The sequence below is a fragment of the Lycorma delicatula genome, chromosome 3 (assembly GCF_047948215.1).
Source record: "Lycorma delicatula isolate Av1 chromosome 3, ASM4794821v1, whole genome shotgun sequence".
Taxonomy (NCBI): Eukaryota; Metazoa; Arthropoda; class Insecta; order Hemiptera; family Fulgoridae; genus Lycorma; species Lycorma delicatula.
In genome coordinates this window covers 159,583,571-159,597,516 of record NC_134457.1, presented here as the reverse complement: position 1 = coordinate 159,597,516, position 13,946 = coordinate 159,583,571, and the positions used below count along the sequence as shown (strand labels likewise).

Here is a 13,946-nt window from a genome sequence, read left to right as displayed (position 1 = left end):
ACATCACCGTCCTACTTTTTACAATTATTATTTTGGTACAAATAATTCAAAGGCAAAAATGTAAGGCAAATAGAAAAATAATTATCTGCTGTAATGTTGATGTAAAGACGTAAATATTTTATTCTGGTTGACGTATAATTTATACATTAACATGCATAAGTCATGTCAGGAATGGTAAATTTGCTACTCCTCGAATAGTAATTACTTTTTTTTTGTATAACATTCAGCGATGTATATTGAAGTTGTTATAAAACTAATGCACTTTTAAATTATACGCAGAACTGTATAAAAAAATAAATAAAAAACATAGATATGAAATAAGTATTTCGATAAAAATTAAGTACAGAAACACATTCATTATACGTACATACATTGCAGTTAAACACAAAAATCATTACATAATTAGATCATATATGTATATATACAGAGTAATTCAAAAAGAATTTCACAACATAGAGAAATTTATAGTCTCATTTCATAGCAAAACACATCAAGTTTTGGCTGACGTAGTTCATTAGTACCGAATTCGACAGCTCTATCTTTAACATTTTCGAGGATAGAAGAACACATTTTCCTATTTCGTTGGAAGTTGGGATTTTAAAAAAATAATTTTTTCCTTGCTGCTATACAAAACAACAAACAACTAGTAACAAAGCAAGTTTTCTAGTAAAATATTAATCGTTTGTATCTTTTCCTTTAATCATCATCCAGTTATTACTGCGAACGGCTTTTTCATTTTGGCAACTTTTTTTTTTACAGGTTTATCCATATTAAAAAAAATAATTCTCCTTTTTTGAATTTTAACCGTTTAAATTCGTGTTACAATTATCAGCAACTTATTATTATTTCTTAATTTTGCGTAGACTTCAAAAAGTTGGAATTTAAAAATCTTTCTCAGTGCTAAAGTTTTATTTTTTCAACCTTACTTATCGCCATCTCCGATTCATGAAAAGCTTGAAAGATGATTGTCGCAGTAAATAAAAATTGTAATATAAAACTTGACAAAAGTTTTCGATTTGTTTATCTAAATTATTAGAAAATAATTTAGAAATCGGCGTATATTTTTCAGGATAAATAGGGTTTTACTCTACTGAATAAATAAAACACTAGGATTTATGACCGATATCACCGTAAAAGATTTCTCGTCCGGTATAATCGTTTTACTCAATTAAAGTCTACTTTTTAATAAGTGCCCTCGGTTATATGCAAAAGAGATTTCTTTAACAAGGGTGTTAGTCGTAACAATGAAATAATGCTTGTTAAAATAACTCTGATCGGCCACTTCCGCAGTTCCATGTACTATACGAACGTTAATACTGATGAATATTAAATCTACATTTAGGTTAAAATTAAATAATATTTATCTCCTTACATATTTATTTATTTATTAAATCTAAGTATATCTTTACTATTATGGCCTAAGTAAAGGTCAAATGGAACTGTAATCTTTTTTCAAGTTTTTATTTATTTATTGATAAACAAAGAAATAAACATTTCAGAGATTATAATTTATTTTTATCAAAATTTTGCTGGTAAAATATACCATATACGTAGCGAAAAATATAAATTTTTCGTTACGAAGAAAAATATTTATAAATTTTTAAATAAAATTAATTTATGACCGTTGTTAAGATTAAAAGTTATATTTATTTCAGCTTTGCTTAAATCTATAAAATAATCTTGTTTGAGTATTATGTACGCTCTCACTCTAAATTTGGTAATATTTATATTTTATGTTTACTTGCCCCGAGATAAATTTTGTAACTGTAAATAATTTTGACCTTTAGGTATGATTTGGTTAGAATGACTGGTTAAATCAGAAATAAAATATAATATTATACAGAAAAAAAAAACCGAAAACAATAAATTGATATTAAATTATTCCAGTTACTCTATAGCCGTCGGCGTTAACTGGTAAATGCGAGTGTATCGATAAATGCTAGTGTAACTGGTAAATGCTAATACCAAACTGTTAACAACGTAATTCCAAATAAGGTTAATAAACCCAGATTACCAAACGTGAAAAATACAGAGTTCAAATACAGAGTTCAATACAGAGGGAAACCCTGGTTTACGTGTGCGTTATCAAATGACGGTAAACTATAAAATTAGTTTATTTTTTATCCAAGATTAATTTTCTGAAAATTCTTTTAGATAGAAACAAATCTTAAAAGTCAAAAAATCTGATATGGATACTACATGACTTCCTTGTACGTCTATTAAATTACATATACACATTTTTTGCTTCATTTGATTAAACTTATTTCATTTGTACGATCCTCCAAAAAAAAAAAAGGTTAGGTTAGGTAACCCACCGGGTTGGTCTAGTGGTTAACGCGTCTAACCAAATCAGCTGATTTGGAAGTCAACAGTTACAGCGTTCAAGTCCTAGTAAAGCCAGTTATTTTTACACGGATTTGAATACTAGATCGTGGATACCGGTGTTCTTTGGTGGTGGTTGGGTTTAAATTAACCACACATCTCAGGTATGGTCGAACTGAGAATGTACAAGACACTCAGAATGTACACTTCATTTACACTCATACATATCATCCTCATTCATCCTCTGAAGAATTATCTAAACGGTAGTTACCGGAGGCTAAACAGGAAAAAGAAAAGTTAATTAATAATTATTAACTTCTTTAAAAGATTTTTAATAAAATAAAGAGTACATAAAATTTTATTTCACTAATAACTTCAGACTTTTTTCATTTCTTTTTTTATTGTTATTATTGAATATTGTTTATTGTAAAAGATTTTTTACAATCTGAGGTTAATAATTATTAATAAATCAATATATTTAAATTAAAAAGAAGAAGTAAAATATATATATATATATATATATAAATATATATATATATATATATATATATATATATATATATATATATGAAGTCGGATTTGAACTGATGAGCCTTGTAAGATCTAAATATTTCATTTATTAAAATTTTATTTGGCTATAACTCTGGAACCAATGAAAATTAGTCCCACTTATATATCGTTGAAAAGCTCTCAATGAGAACTTATTTCTGTAATTTTTTAACCAATCCAAATTTTTAGATTTTTGGCTTTTTTGGACCCTTTTGGTCCAGTCGATTGCAATCAAAAGTGGAAATGCACAACCAGATGTTACAACATACCTAAATACGAAACTTTCACGTTCTACGGCTAATTGTTTTTGAGTTATGCGAGATACGTACGTAGGTACAGACGTCAGGCCGAAACTAGTCAAAATGGATTCAGGGATGGTTAGAATGGATATTTCCGGTGAAATCTGAAAACCGAAATTATTCGCGATTACAATACTTCATATACTTCGTACAATGAAGTATAAAGGGAATAACTATTTTTATTCGGTTTTTTTTTTTTTTTTATTGACGTGAAACGTCTTTAAAATCACGCCAAAACATACGGGTACCAGAACAGAAATTTGTAGCGTAGGTCTACATCGTAATAAGGTTTATATCGTCTTGCCTTATTAACTTCCTAACCATTAGTCTCAGAGACGTAAATGCGGTGTCATTTTATAACTTACATGGTCAGCTCGCCGATACAACTTTGAGCTTGCGTCACTGGTGAATGAGTTGGCGGGGAGGGAGCACAGCGCAGATTGGCTAAAACTGGCGCTCTCGCTCATTTCCATTCAGTGAAGCTCACGACTTAGACGTGATAGCGGTTATTCGTATGTTTTTGTTTAGAGTTTGTCGAGATAGATCGATTTTAGTAACAATAAATGTATTTTGAACGACATTTACGTGTAAAAAAATAAAGAAAACGTAAAAAAGTATAAAAATTTAATATGTCAGTGTCAGCCCGGGCAAAAGCCAGCCAGAGATATAAATTATTCATATCGTTGGAAAAGGGAGGTTATGGGCCACACATGTGTGTTTAAAATTTACCGATTAGCGTAGAAACGCTTCATATGCTGTTATTAAGTTCTGTTAATCTTCAACACACATCTTAAACGGGCTAGATAAATTACTATAGAAATAAAAGGAACGCTAAATATTTTGTTTAAGTTGTTAGTTCAAAATAATTCTGTACGGATAAAAAGATATGTTTGATGAATCTTGAAGCAGAAAATTTCATACTTAATAATCAGGTTTTAATAAAATCTAAATTATGGTTAACTATCAATAGGCTTAGATTTTTTTTCTCCAATTACTCGAATCGTTTTCAGAACCTTCAAGTACTTTTTCGTCAATTTTCGGTATTTGGGTATCCTAGCAATACCATGTAAGCTTAACTGCTGAAATTACATTGTAACCAACCAAAATTTGTTGTTTTCCTAACTATTTAAAATGGAAAGTTAACACAGCGCTGCTTACAACTTGATTGAAGACGGAACCTAATTCTAGCTTTGCTAACTTCTTTTTCCACTTAATTTAGAAATTGAGTTGTTTTTAAGTTCTTTGCTGGGATTTACCTTTTGTGAATAATTTACGAAAATACTCCTTCATAATATTAATAAATAAATACGTGTAAGTATTTTCATTAAGAAGTATTAATTAATGAAATAAAATAAGAGTCGAATAAAAATTCTGTTAATTGTTAAGAAATGTGTTTAGAAAATACACTTATTCCACGTCTTGATCAGTGTCTCACAAATTTCGTTTTGGTGTAAAATAATTAAATATTACATTCGGATCTGTAAGTAAATTAAGTAGAGTTACGTATATTACATCAGGAATTATAAGAAGTAATCCTCGACGATTAAAAAAGGGACTGTGTTAAATCGATTCATAAATCGTTTAGTAAATAATGAAGATTGATAAGAAAATTGTTTGAAAAAAATCTTAGTTGTAATTAGTGGCTCCCTTAAGAGTATTTTAAAATCGGTATTAAAAAATGAAAATTAGCTCATGTTTTGCGTTTGTCAGGTGCTATATTGAAATATCTATAACTGGACAGACAAGTCGTTGCTGAAATTAACACAGCCGTTCCCAAGAATGACAAACTTCATGTCATGAAGAATCAGGGAAAATCATGTGATCACAAAAGAAATAATGAATTAAATAATAAAAATGAATTGTTGTGGCACATACACCTTTAACAGATAATGTTTGGATTTATATTAAAAAAAACAAATGATGCTACTATATGAAAATAGATAAATACAATCGGTGCAGAATAGAACAAACATTTTATAGGCGTTGAAAAATATTGTATATGTTTTAATAAATGTTAAAAGAAGGATGCAGGAATATCAGGTCAATTTAATTAATATTTCTTAAAAAAACTCATCGAAAGAATAAATGTTTTTGTAAAAGAAAATATAGTTTATATTTTTTTAAAAAACTTGTCAAAGATATATTTAGATCGCGTGATAATTTATTAAAAACAACAACGGAAGCATAATAAGGTCATTTCTCGTAGGCCACAGTATTACGCTTCGCATAAATATTTTTATCATTTGATTTGATATAAGTGAATATTCATATTTTTAGGAAAAATTTTTTTTTGTGATATATTAATAAATAAGTACACGTTGATTGTAAAATTTTTAGTTTACTAAATGACAATCCATTGACCCAAACAATGATTTGTCTACTTTTTGAATAATGAAAATTCATTTTGACTTTCTGCAAGAGAGCCAAGATGTAATATTATATTCTATACTAGTCGTACGATACATATCTTTGTTAGCGAGTTTGAATAACATCTAACAACGGAAAAAACTGAGGGCGGACTTATTTTAATCGCTTCTCGGTTACTTAACTTCAATAATAAAATATATTAAAAAAAGAAAGAAAAAAGTTGTGTGTTATACTGATGCGTTGAGTAAGAAAATTTATAAATAGAATGATTCAAGGAGGAAAGGGAAATAATTTGGGGACTGTTTCTAGAGCTTGAAATAAGAAAAACGCTCATGCAAACATATGTCCGAAAACGGGTTGTTATTGAGTTACGGCTAGCTAACTGATTTTTTGTTTTCTTATGGACTCTATTACATGGATTTTCTCAAACTTAATTTCTCTTCAAATTTTGATAATAAAATTTACGCCTTTAGTAAAATGCGTAAATGCGTATTTTAGGCTTTTCAAGCCTGAAAAATAGTATTTTTGTCACCGAAGTTTTCTGTTTTACATTACATATTAAGAAAGCTACGGGAGATACAGTTCTGGGACTTGTTTTATTCGATTTTTTAGGTCAAAAAACATAAGAAAACCTAAAGGTTAAAAATTTCAGTATGAACTCATTTCACCCGAGGAACTGTAATCCGGACGAAATCTTTCGCTAGCCGTAACACAATAATAATATAATAAAGCGTTTCGGACGTATTTTTGTAATGTTTTCTTTATTTAAAGCTCTAGAATCAGTTGCAAAATTATTTCCCTTTCCTCCTAAATCGCCTATGTATATTAATTAAAAAAAAAACGACTACTCATTACGTTACTGATGAAATGATATTTCTAAACATAAATGTGATTAGATATTTCCCTTCAATACAAGTTATTTATTTTCCCCTTCAAGAAAACCGTTAACTGGTGCATTGTCTTATAAAAAACGGTCCGCAACTTAGTCTATGTTACGTTATCGTTACATTACTTTTTCTTCTCCGCATAAGTTTCATGTACGTCTTAATTGTTATAAATATTAAGAATATCTTATTCACTTATCCAAACGATATATATATATATATATTTTTAAACCGTTCTGACTGAAGATAGATTATTTGAAAAGCGTTTGATAACTGGAAATCAGGTCGTTTAATGAGCAAATTAGATCAGGTAAATTATAAATGGTTATTTATTAAACCTCTCAACCACCATAGGCGAAGATATCCACCTTGTGACGATTTCGGTCACTACAGTTAGGTCACAGAACACATCCACAATAGTGACAAGAGTTTATCAGTTATATTATTATTATTACAAATATAATATTGCGATTGCAATATTACTGCTTTGTTGTCGTAGTCTGCGGTCATATGCTACTGATTTTCATTTGCGCAGTTTCGTCATAGATTGTTTAATGAGACAGCTATAATCTTATTTAACATAAATAAACCTCCTAGCGTTCTTTTATAATTATGTTATTTTTATCAAAAATCCAATTTAGTAACATTTTTTTTTTTAAATCAGCAATGGCATTGTTAAAGTTTCCCAGTAAGTTTGAAAAACATCAAATCTGGAGAAAGTTGAAAATTTCAATTAAAACAGTCATTTTTGAATTTTGGAACCAAGACACAAAATATTAATATTTTTAAAAGCGCTCAAAACCTTTACGGAAGGATTCTCATTAACTCTTGTCAAGATGTGACTCAAATAAGTTGTGGGATAGAGGAAGGGGTTAGGATGAGTACTTGTATTTCAAACATTACTAGGATCACTTCTCGAAATATGAAGGTCATCATGACAAATTTGAATCTTTTTGATCTTCTCTATTCCAAATTATTATTAACCTAAATTGAACTAATATAAATACATAACAAATATAAATCGAACCGATTTACATCTTTTTTTTTAATTTCTCAACGTTTCATGAACTCCTGAATCCAAAATATAAAAAAATGGGTAGATGATTTTTAACACAAATAATTTTCCTACGAAATATTTTATATTTTAACTGCTTTGATAGTAAAAGTATAGTAATATCACTATTAAAAAAAACACAATTTTTTTTTAACTTTTTACATAATATTTAGTCGTAAAAACGTTCATTAGTAAATAGGAGTAACCTATTTTGATATGCAATCTTCTAAGGTTAACTATTTCAAAAATTATTTTTATATTCTGATTAAAATGTTAATTTATTCCTCTCTATTAATAATCTCTATTTACATAGATATATATTTATATCTATTGCAATATTCTTTTTTTTTCTTAAAGCTCGTTTCTCTAGATACGAATAGTATTTCTTACTATTAGTAAAAACTGCTACTACAGGGCCCGTAGTAACAACTCACAAGTCAGTCGTTCGCAAGACGTGCTGCCGTAAAGACGTGTAATACGTGTTTATTTTAGCGATTATAACTTAAACTTTCACGATGTTTTTAATGTGTAGATACTATTGACATCTTTTGTGTAAACATTTCGCTAGTTAAAAAATAGTGTATTCTGATAAGAGGTAGGTTAATTTTTGCTGTAGGTTATGTTCGGTTTCACTTACCTAATAAATTATTTGTATTTTTTTAATTATTGTAGAATAAGAAATTAATATTATCAGAATTAAATAATTGTAGGTCATTAAATATCTGTGATAGTACTATCAGGTTTATTGACTATAATTAATACAAGCTACGAAGGAAATCTATTGTTATGTATTAAGTGTTGGAATACTTTTTTTTATCGTCCTAATGTGTAGTTGAAATGTGTTCAATTTGTGAACAATAAGCACAACCTCCCACGGCTGAATGAGATGAAGATGATAAGTATGACATGTAAATGAGATGTAGTCTTGTAGGCCGACCATTTTTGAGTCGTGTGGTTAACTGAACCCCAACCACCAAATACATCGGTATCTACTGGTTAGTATTCAAATCCGTATAAAAGCAACTAAAATTTACTGGGATTTGAACCACAGAACCTTGGACTTCGAAAATAGTTATGTAAAAGTTTTAAAAAAAAATTACTTTAATTCGGTTGAATAAAGAATTTTCTTGGTAATAATTTTTCTACGGTTACTTTAAAAGAAAATACGTTACTTTAAAAAAAAAATCCCTTTCGGCACGCCAGAAGGCGGAGTTAGATTACACCGTGCTAAGTAGGGAATAAAAGAGATTTCCACCTTAAGTTATGAAAAACGTTAACTCAATACGACAATGGTTGTATGTGAAAAAAAGTTTCACATGTTTAGCATACGACAAGCCCCCCATCTTCTTACAATTCCGGCAACATTTTTGTTATCCCTTGCCGTAAGGGTTGGTCATATCAAAAATTGTTTCAGAAAAAAGTTTTAGGTTATGTTAAGAGAATAACGACCACTTTAAACCGATTCGATAGTGTGCCTATTAAGGAATGATTTTTTTTTTGTCTTCGAAATCCCATTTTTTACACCCCCTGAGCTAGTGGTTGGTGATATCAACAAACTTTACTCATATACGTTTTAGGCCCTAATCCAGAGAAAAGTAGGAACTTTAAACAAATTCGATGTTTTACATAATATGAAAGTTATAACGATATTTTGTTTTTTCGAAAAAGCTCTCCAATTTCCACCCACATGGTCTGATTTTGCCCATTAACAAACGCGACCGGGATTTTGGGTCGTTATATTTTATGTATCAATTTGAAAGTGATTAGCGCAAAATTACAGTAGTTATCATGTTCACAAGAAAGTGAAGTGTATATATATATATATATATATATATATATATATATATATATATAAACACGAGAGGTTACCTCTAAAGTAAAGACCGTTTCATTGTAAAAAAGGTTATTCTGAAACTTTATAAATATTTTTTATTTCTCCTAACTACATATCCTATATTACTTCTCTCTATATAATCGCCACATGAATTAAGACATTTATCGTGGCGATATCAGCTTCTGTATACCCTAGTCGTATTCTTCTGTAGCCAATCCGTTTAGTCACTGATTAACAGCATTTTTAAGATCCATCGTCACTCGCGAATTGCTTACCACTCAAAACTTCTTTCAATTTCCCAAATAGATTGTAATAGAATGAGCTAAGTCCGGACTATATGGTGAGTGATCGTAAATTTCCTATCCAAATGTTCTCAGTAAATCACTTGACGGACCCGCAACATATGGATGTGGACTTGCATTATCGTGCAGCAGGACGACTTTGCCGATTTTGAATGGCGCGCCGTAATTTAGTAGAGTTTCGCAGTAGGCGTCTGCATTTATAGTCGTTCCATGTGGCATGAAATCAATCAGCAGTATGCCAAACCGAAACTAAAAGACTGTAGCCATCAGTTTGCGTCCAAATGGCTGCGGCTTGACCTTTGTTGATCTGGTCGGTGATTGAGGATGACACCATTCACTTGACTGCCGTTTTCTCTCTGGCGTGTAATACGAAATCCACGTTTCATCGCCGGTTACAATCGAATTAAAGAACTCATCACCTTTTTCTGTGTAGCGCAACTACACAGAATTCCAAAATCCCTCGTATATAAATGTATATATAAATATTTGAACTGGCGGTGGTTTTGGGGTCTGGGGGATGTGAAACGTGAAGATATGTCAAAATTTTCCGGAAGTCGAATCATGGTACTCATTACAATAAGTAGCTTTGATATGAAATCGACCTAAAATACATGGAAAGGAAAGGATGCAGTACTTTCCTTTTGTAATACATTATTGATCACCAGATAAGTTTGTTTTTATTTTATATATATATTTTATTATATTTCGTTTCGAATATTTTTTTCTGAACACTACGATACAAAAGGCATAGAGACTATAGCGTAATTTGCATATCTATTTAATCATTCGAACTAATATCATGGAGCAAAAGAATTTTTTTCACCGGTCTCATCGTAAGTCTTTTCCGCATAACTAGTGGAAAATTTTTTAAATGGAAGAAAATACTTTTATCTAATTATAGACTAAGATTATTTTTCATCGTTTAGTATTGAATTGTTACATTGCAATGGTATGTAGTCTGATATAATGACAATATTCAAAGTATTTATTCAAGAAAATATTTTGGGAGATTTAGAATAAATAATTAATACTTATTCCTGCTCTCCAGAGATCGTTTACTCAATCCTTTAATATCTCTGTATGTCGTATTGTAACGTTGATTTATTTATTTTTATCTAGGTGCAGGTTTCAGTGCGTTTACATTTGAGAGTACGGCTTGTTTTCATACGAACATATCTTTTTATAGGTTTATCCCGTTTTAAATAAAAAAAGTAAAAAAAAAAAATAATAATAAAATTTAAAAAAGGAAAACGTAATTAAAAATAATAACTGTCTTAATAAGAAGAAATTAAAGTCGTTAATTTAATTATTACAAGTTTTTGCAACTCCAGATTAGGGAAGAGTAGTTAGTTAATTCTCTTTAATTTATTGCCGATTTTTAAACCGGATTTAAATCTTTATTTGTAATCGGGTTTTATTACTCAATTATTATGATTAAGTGTTGATTTTCGTTATTTCAGACTTGCAACATACATTACTATTTTAAATGATTACAGTTCGTTTTAAATTACATTTATTTATTTATTTTCATTAAACAATAAGTATTTTTGTCTGTTGTTATATATTATTTTAAGAACTCTTTGAAACTATAATAAGTTTTGATTTGAGTGTTATTTTCTGTTATTCCTAGCATTGTAGGCACTAATGACAATGCTAGGACTGTCTGAAAATAACAATCAAATCAATTATGATAATCCTAGCGGAAATATAAAATATTGTGAAAAAACAACAAGATTTCTTTATTTTATGAAATGATGCATATATTTATTTTTGTTCTTTGAAAACAAACTTCTAGAAAATATTCTTAATTAATCTAAAATATCATCATACATTTAAAATCACAGCCCTGCCGCTGCAATATGAAGGATAAGTTGTCTTTATCCTATTATCGGATCGTACATATCCTTTTTGGAACGGTTCTAAGAAGATATGGCATTATATTTCTTGTAATCAATGATTATACTCGTACTTTATAAAAGATTACGAAAAAATTATTCGTTTTATGATAATGGACAATGAAGCGAGGCTGTTATCTTAACACCATATTGATTGAAGAACTTTTGTCTTTTGAGATAATGGAGAAACCGGAAATTAATCCGGATATTTTGTTTCAACAGAGCGGGACGATTGATAGTATCAATCGTCCTGCTTATATTAGCTTATAGTTATATTAGTTATAGCTTAGATGAATGCATTTAACGATTATTTCCAGACCATGTTATCTTCTGACAGAGGCTATATAATGTATAATATAAATGTCAAATCATAATTAAATTAATACAAACATGTAAATTAGGTTATAAATATTAATGCAATATTTATGAGCATGTTAACGGTCATATTATAAGAATATAAATCAAATGAGATTACAAGAATAGTATGAAAAATAATTAAATCAATAAAAAATATTACTTAAAAATATTATTTCAATCAATCATTTCAGATTGGTAATCACATAATTTACACAAAGCTCTTCTTAATAGACCATTAATTACTGTATATAAATCAACGACCCTTACTAGGTTGTCAGAGCTCGGTAAACCTGGGTGATAATTCCATGTTTCCAATGCACGAGTGAAGAATTTTCATTGGTAACTAATACTAAATTTCCAAGACAAAGATTACGAGGTAGGAAACGTCCACTTATTGCGTTACTGTAAATAATTTAAATAGTCCTTGGACCATCGTCTCCAAATAGATTGTATAAATTTTTGGAGTAAGTGCCAACGGCCTAAGCGATTAATTTTAATTTTTTGGCGATTGGGTTCAGGCAAGGAAGTGAGTGGACATTCTATGAGAAGTGTCCTGGAGATAGAGGTTCTCGATCTCTATGATCTGTTGAAATAGCGAACATAGGACGGGAATTGAGACAGGCTTCAATTTGTGTTAAAACTGTGTATATGATTTCTCGAAATTAAGGATCGTTCGCTTATGAAATTTAACGCTTTTGATTGCGATTTCCCTTAAACCACCAAAATGGAGTTAAGAGAGGAATAAATGACCCGGTTATACCGTGTGTATTTGTGAATGTTTGAATGTCTAATTTTAGTTTTTCTGAATTTAAAAATTGATACAAATTATAAAGTATATTTTTGGCGCAACGAAAATTGGAACCGTTATCAGAAAAAACTTGAGTGAGAATTATCCCTACCTGATAAAAATCTTTTAAATGCTGCAATAAACGACTGTGAAGTCAGATCAGAAACTAATTCTAAATGAATAGCTATAGTAGTGAAAAGTGCTATATAAGGTTTACTTAAGATCTTAAACATCTGCCTGGCATGACGAATCATAATTGGACCGCCATAGTCTACTGCAAATGTAGAGAATGGTCGGGAAGGAATAACTCTGGAAGATGGTGACTTACCAAACTGTTGTATTGGCTTTTTGAATTATATCGAAGGCATATCATACATTTAAGAATGATAGAATAAATAATCCTTTTATTATCTATAATCCAATAAATCTGATGTAAAGAATGATGTATTAATTGAACACCCGAATGCAAAAGACGCAATTGTTCGAAAAAGTTAAGAGTATGATTTATTTCCTTTGTACTTAGGGAACCAATGATTTTTTACGTTTTAATTGATTTAGCATTATGAAAAAAAAAAAATTAAAACTGAAACTAAATGTGCGAATTAAAGTGTAATCAAATTCAGCAGTAGATACAAATGAATTATGTTACTATATTTTTGCGTTTTTCTATTAAACATTCAGAATTAATATTATAATTATTAAATTAATATTATTATCTTTTGGCCAATGGAAAGAAGATTGTGAAAGCCATTGAGGACCATGCCACCAAAGTGACATGTCAAGTAATTTACTTGGTGTACAACCTCTAGACAATACTCTGCTGGATTACACTGGGGAATAAAAAAGATTTTTTTTGTCTCAGGAAGAAAAATATGTGATTCAAAAATGATATTAGTTTTTCCCCAATCACGCAAGGTTTCCAAGAGACAAGCATTTATAATTTCAAACATTTTAATCCTTTCTGCATTCTTAATTACACACTATTCAAATATCTGACTGAAGAAATCTAGGTGCGAGTGCAGGAAGTGTACTTTTAAGGACACATTACAACCCAAATGTTTATAAGATTATTGACAATATCACGGTAATTTTCCGCTTTTCGATTTTTCAATAATCTCTGACATTTTTGAATGCTTGCCAAGCTGCTTTCTCCAGTGGATTTAATAGTTCCTCAAACTTTTCATCATGCATTAGTGATCTTATTTGTGGGGATCCACAAATATTTCTTCTTCTGGTTCCTAAGTACCTGAAACCAGGAGTGTAGTCCATGGCCTTGACAAAATTCTTCATTAATCC

The 13,946-nt window shown here is 29.7% G+C and overlaps 1 protein-coding gene across 3 annotated transcripts in view; it reads left to right on the top strand.

Annotated features, from left to right (window-relative positions):
- The window catches only part of Orct (Organic cation transporter), a 143,496-nt gene that overhangs the window by 39,899 nt on the left and 89,651 nt on the right, over window positions 1-13,946 (top strand). The window contains exon 1 of one of the 3 annotated variants that reach the window (XM_075360881.1): window positions 7,904-8,070. The exons of the other annotated variants lie outside the window; for them this stretch is intronic. The gene's annotated coding sequence lies outside the window, so the exon portion shown is untranslated. Of the gene's footprint in view, window positions 1-7,903; window positions 8,071-13,946 lie in introns of those variants that run through there. 3 annotated transcript variants of the gene reach the window in all.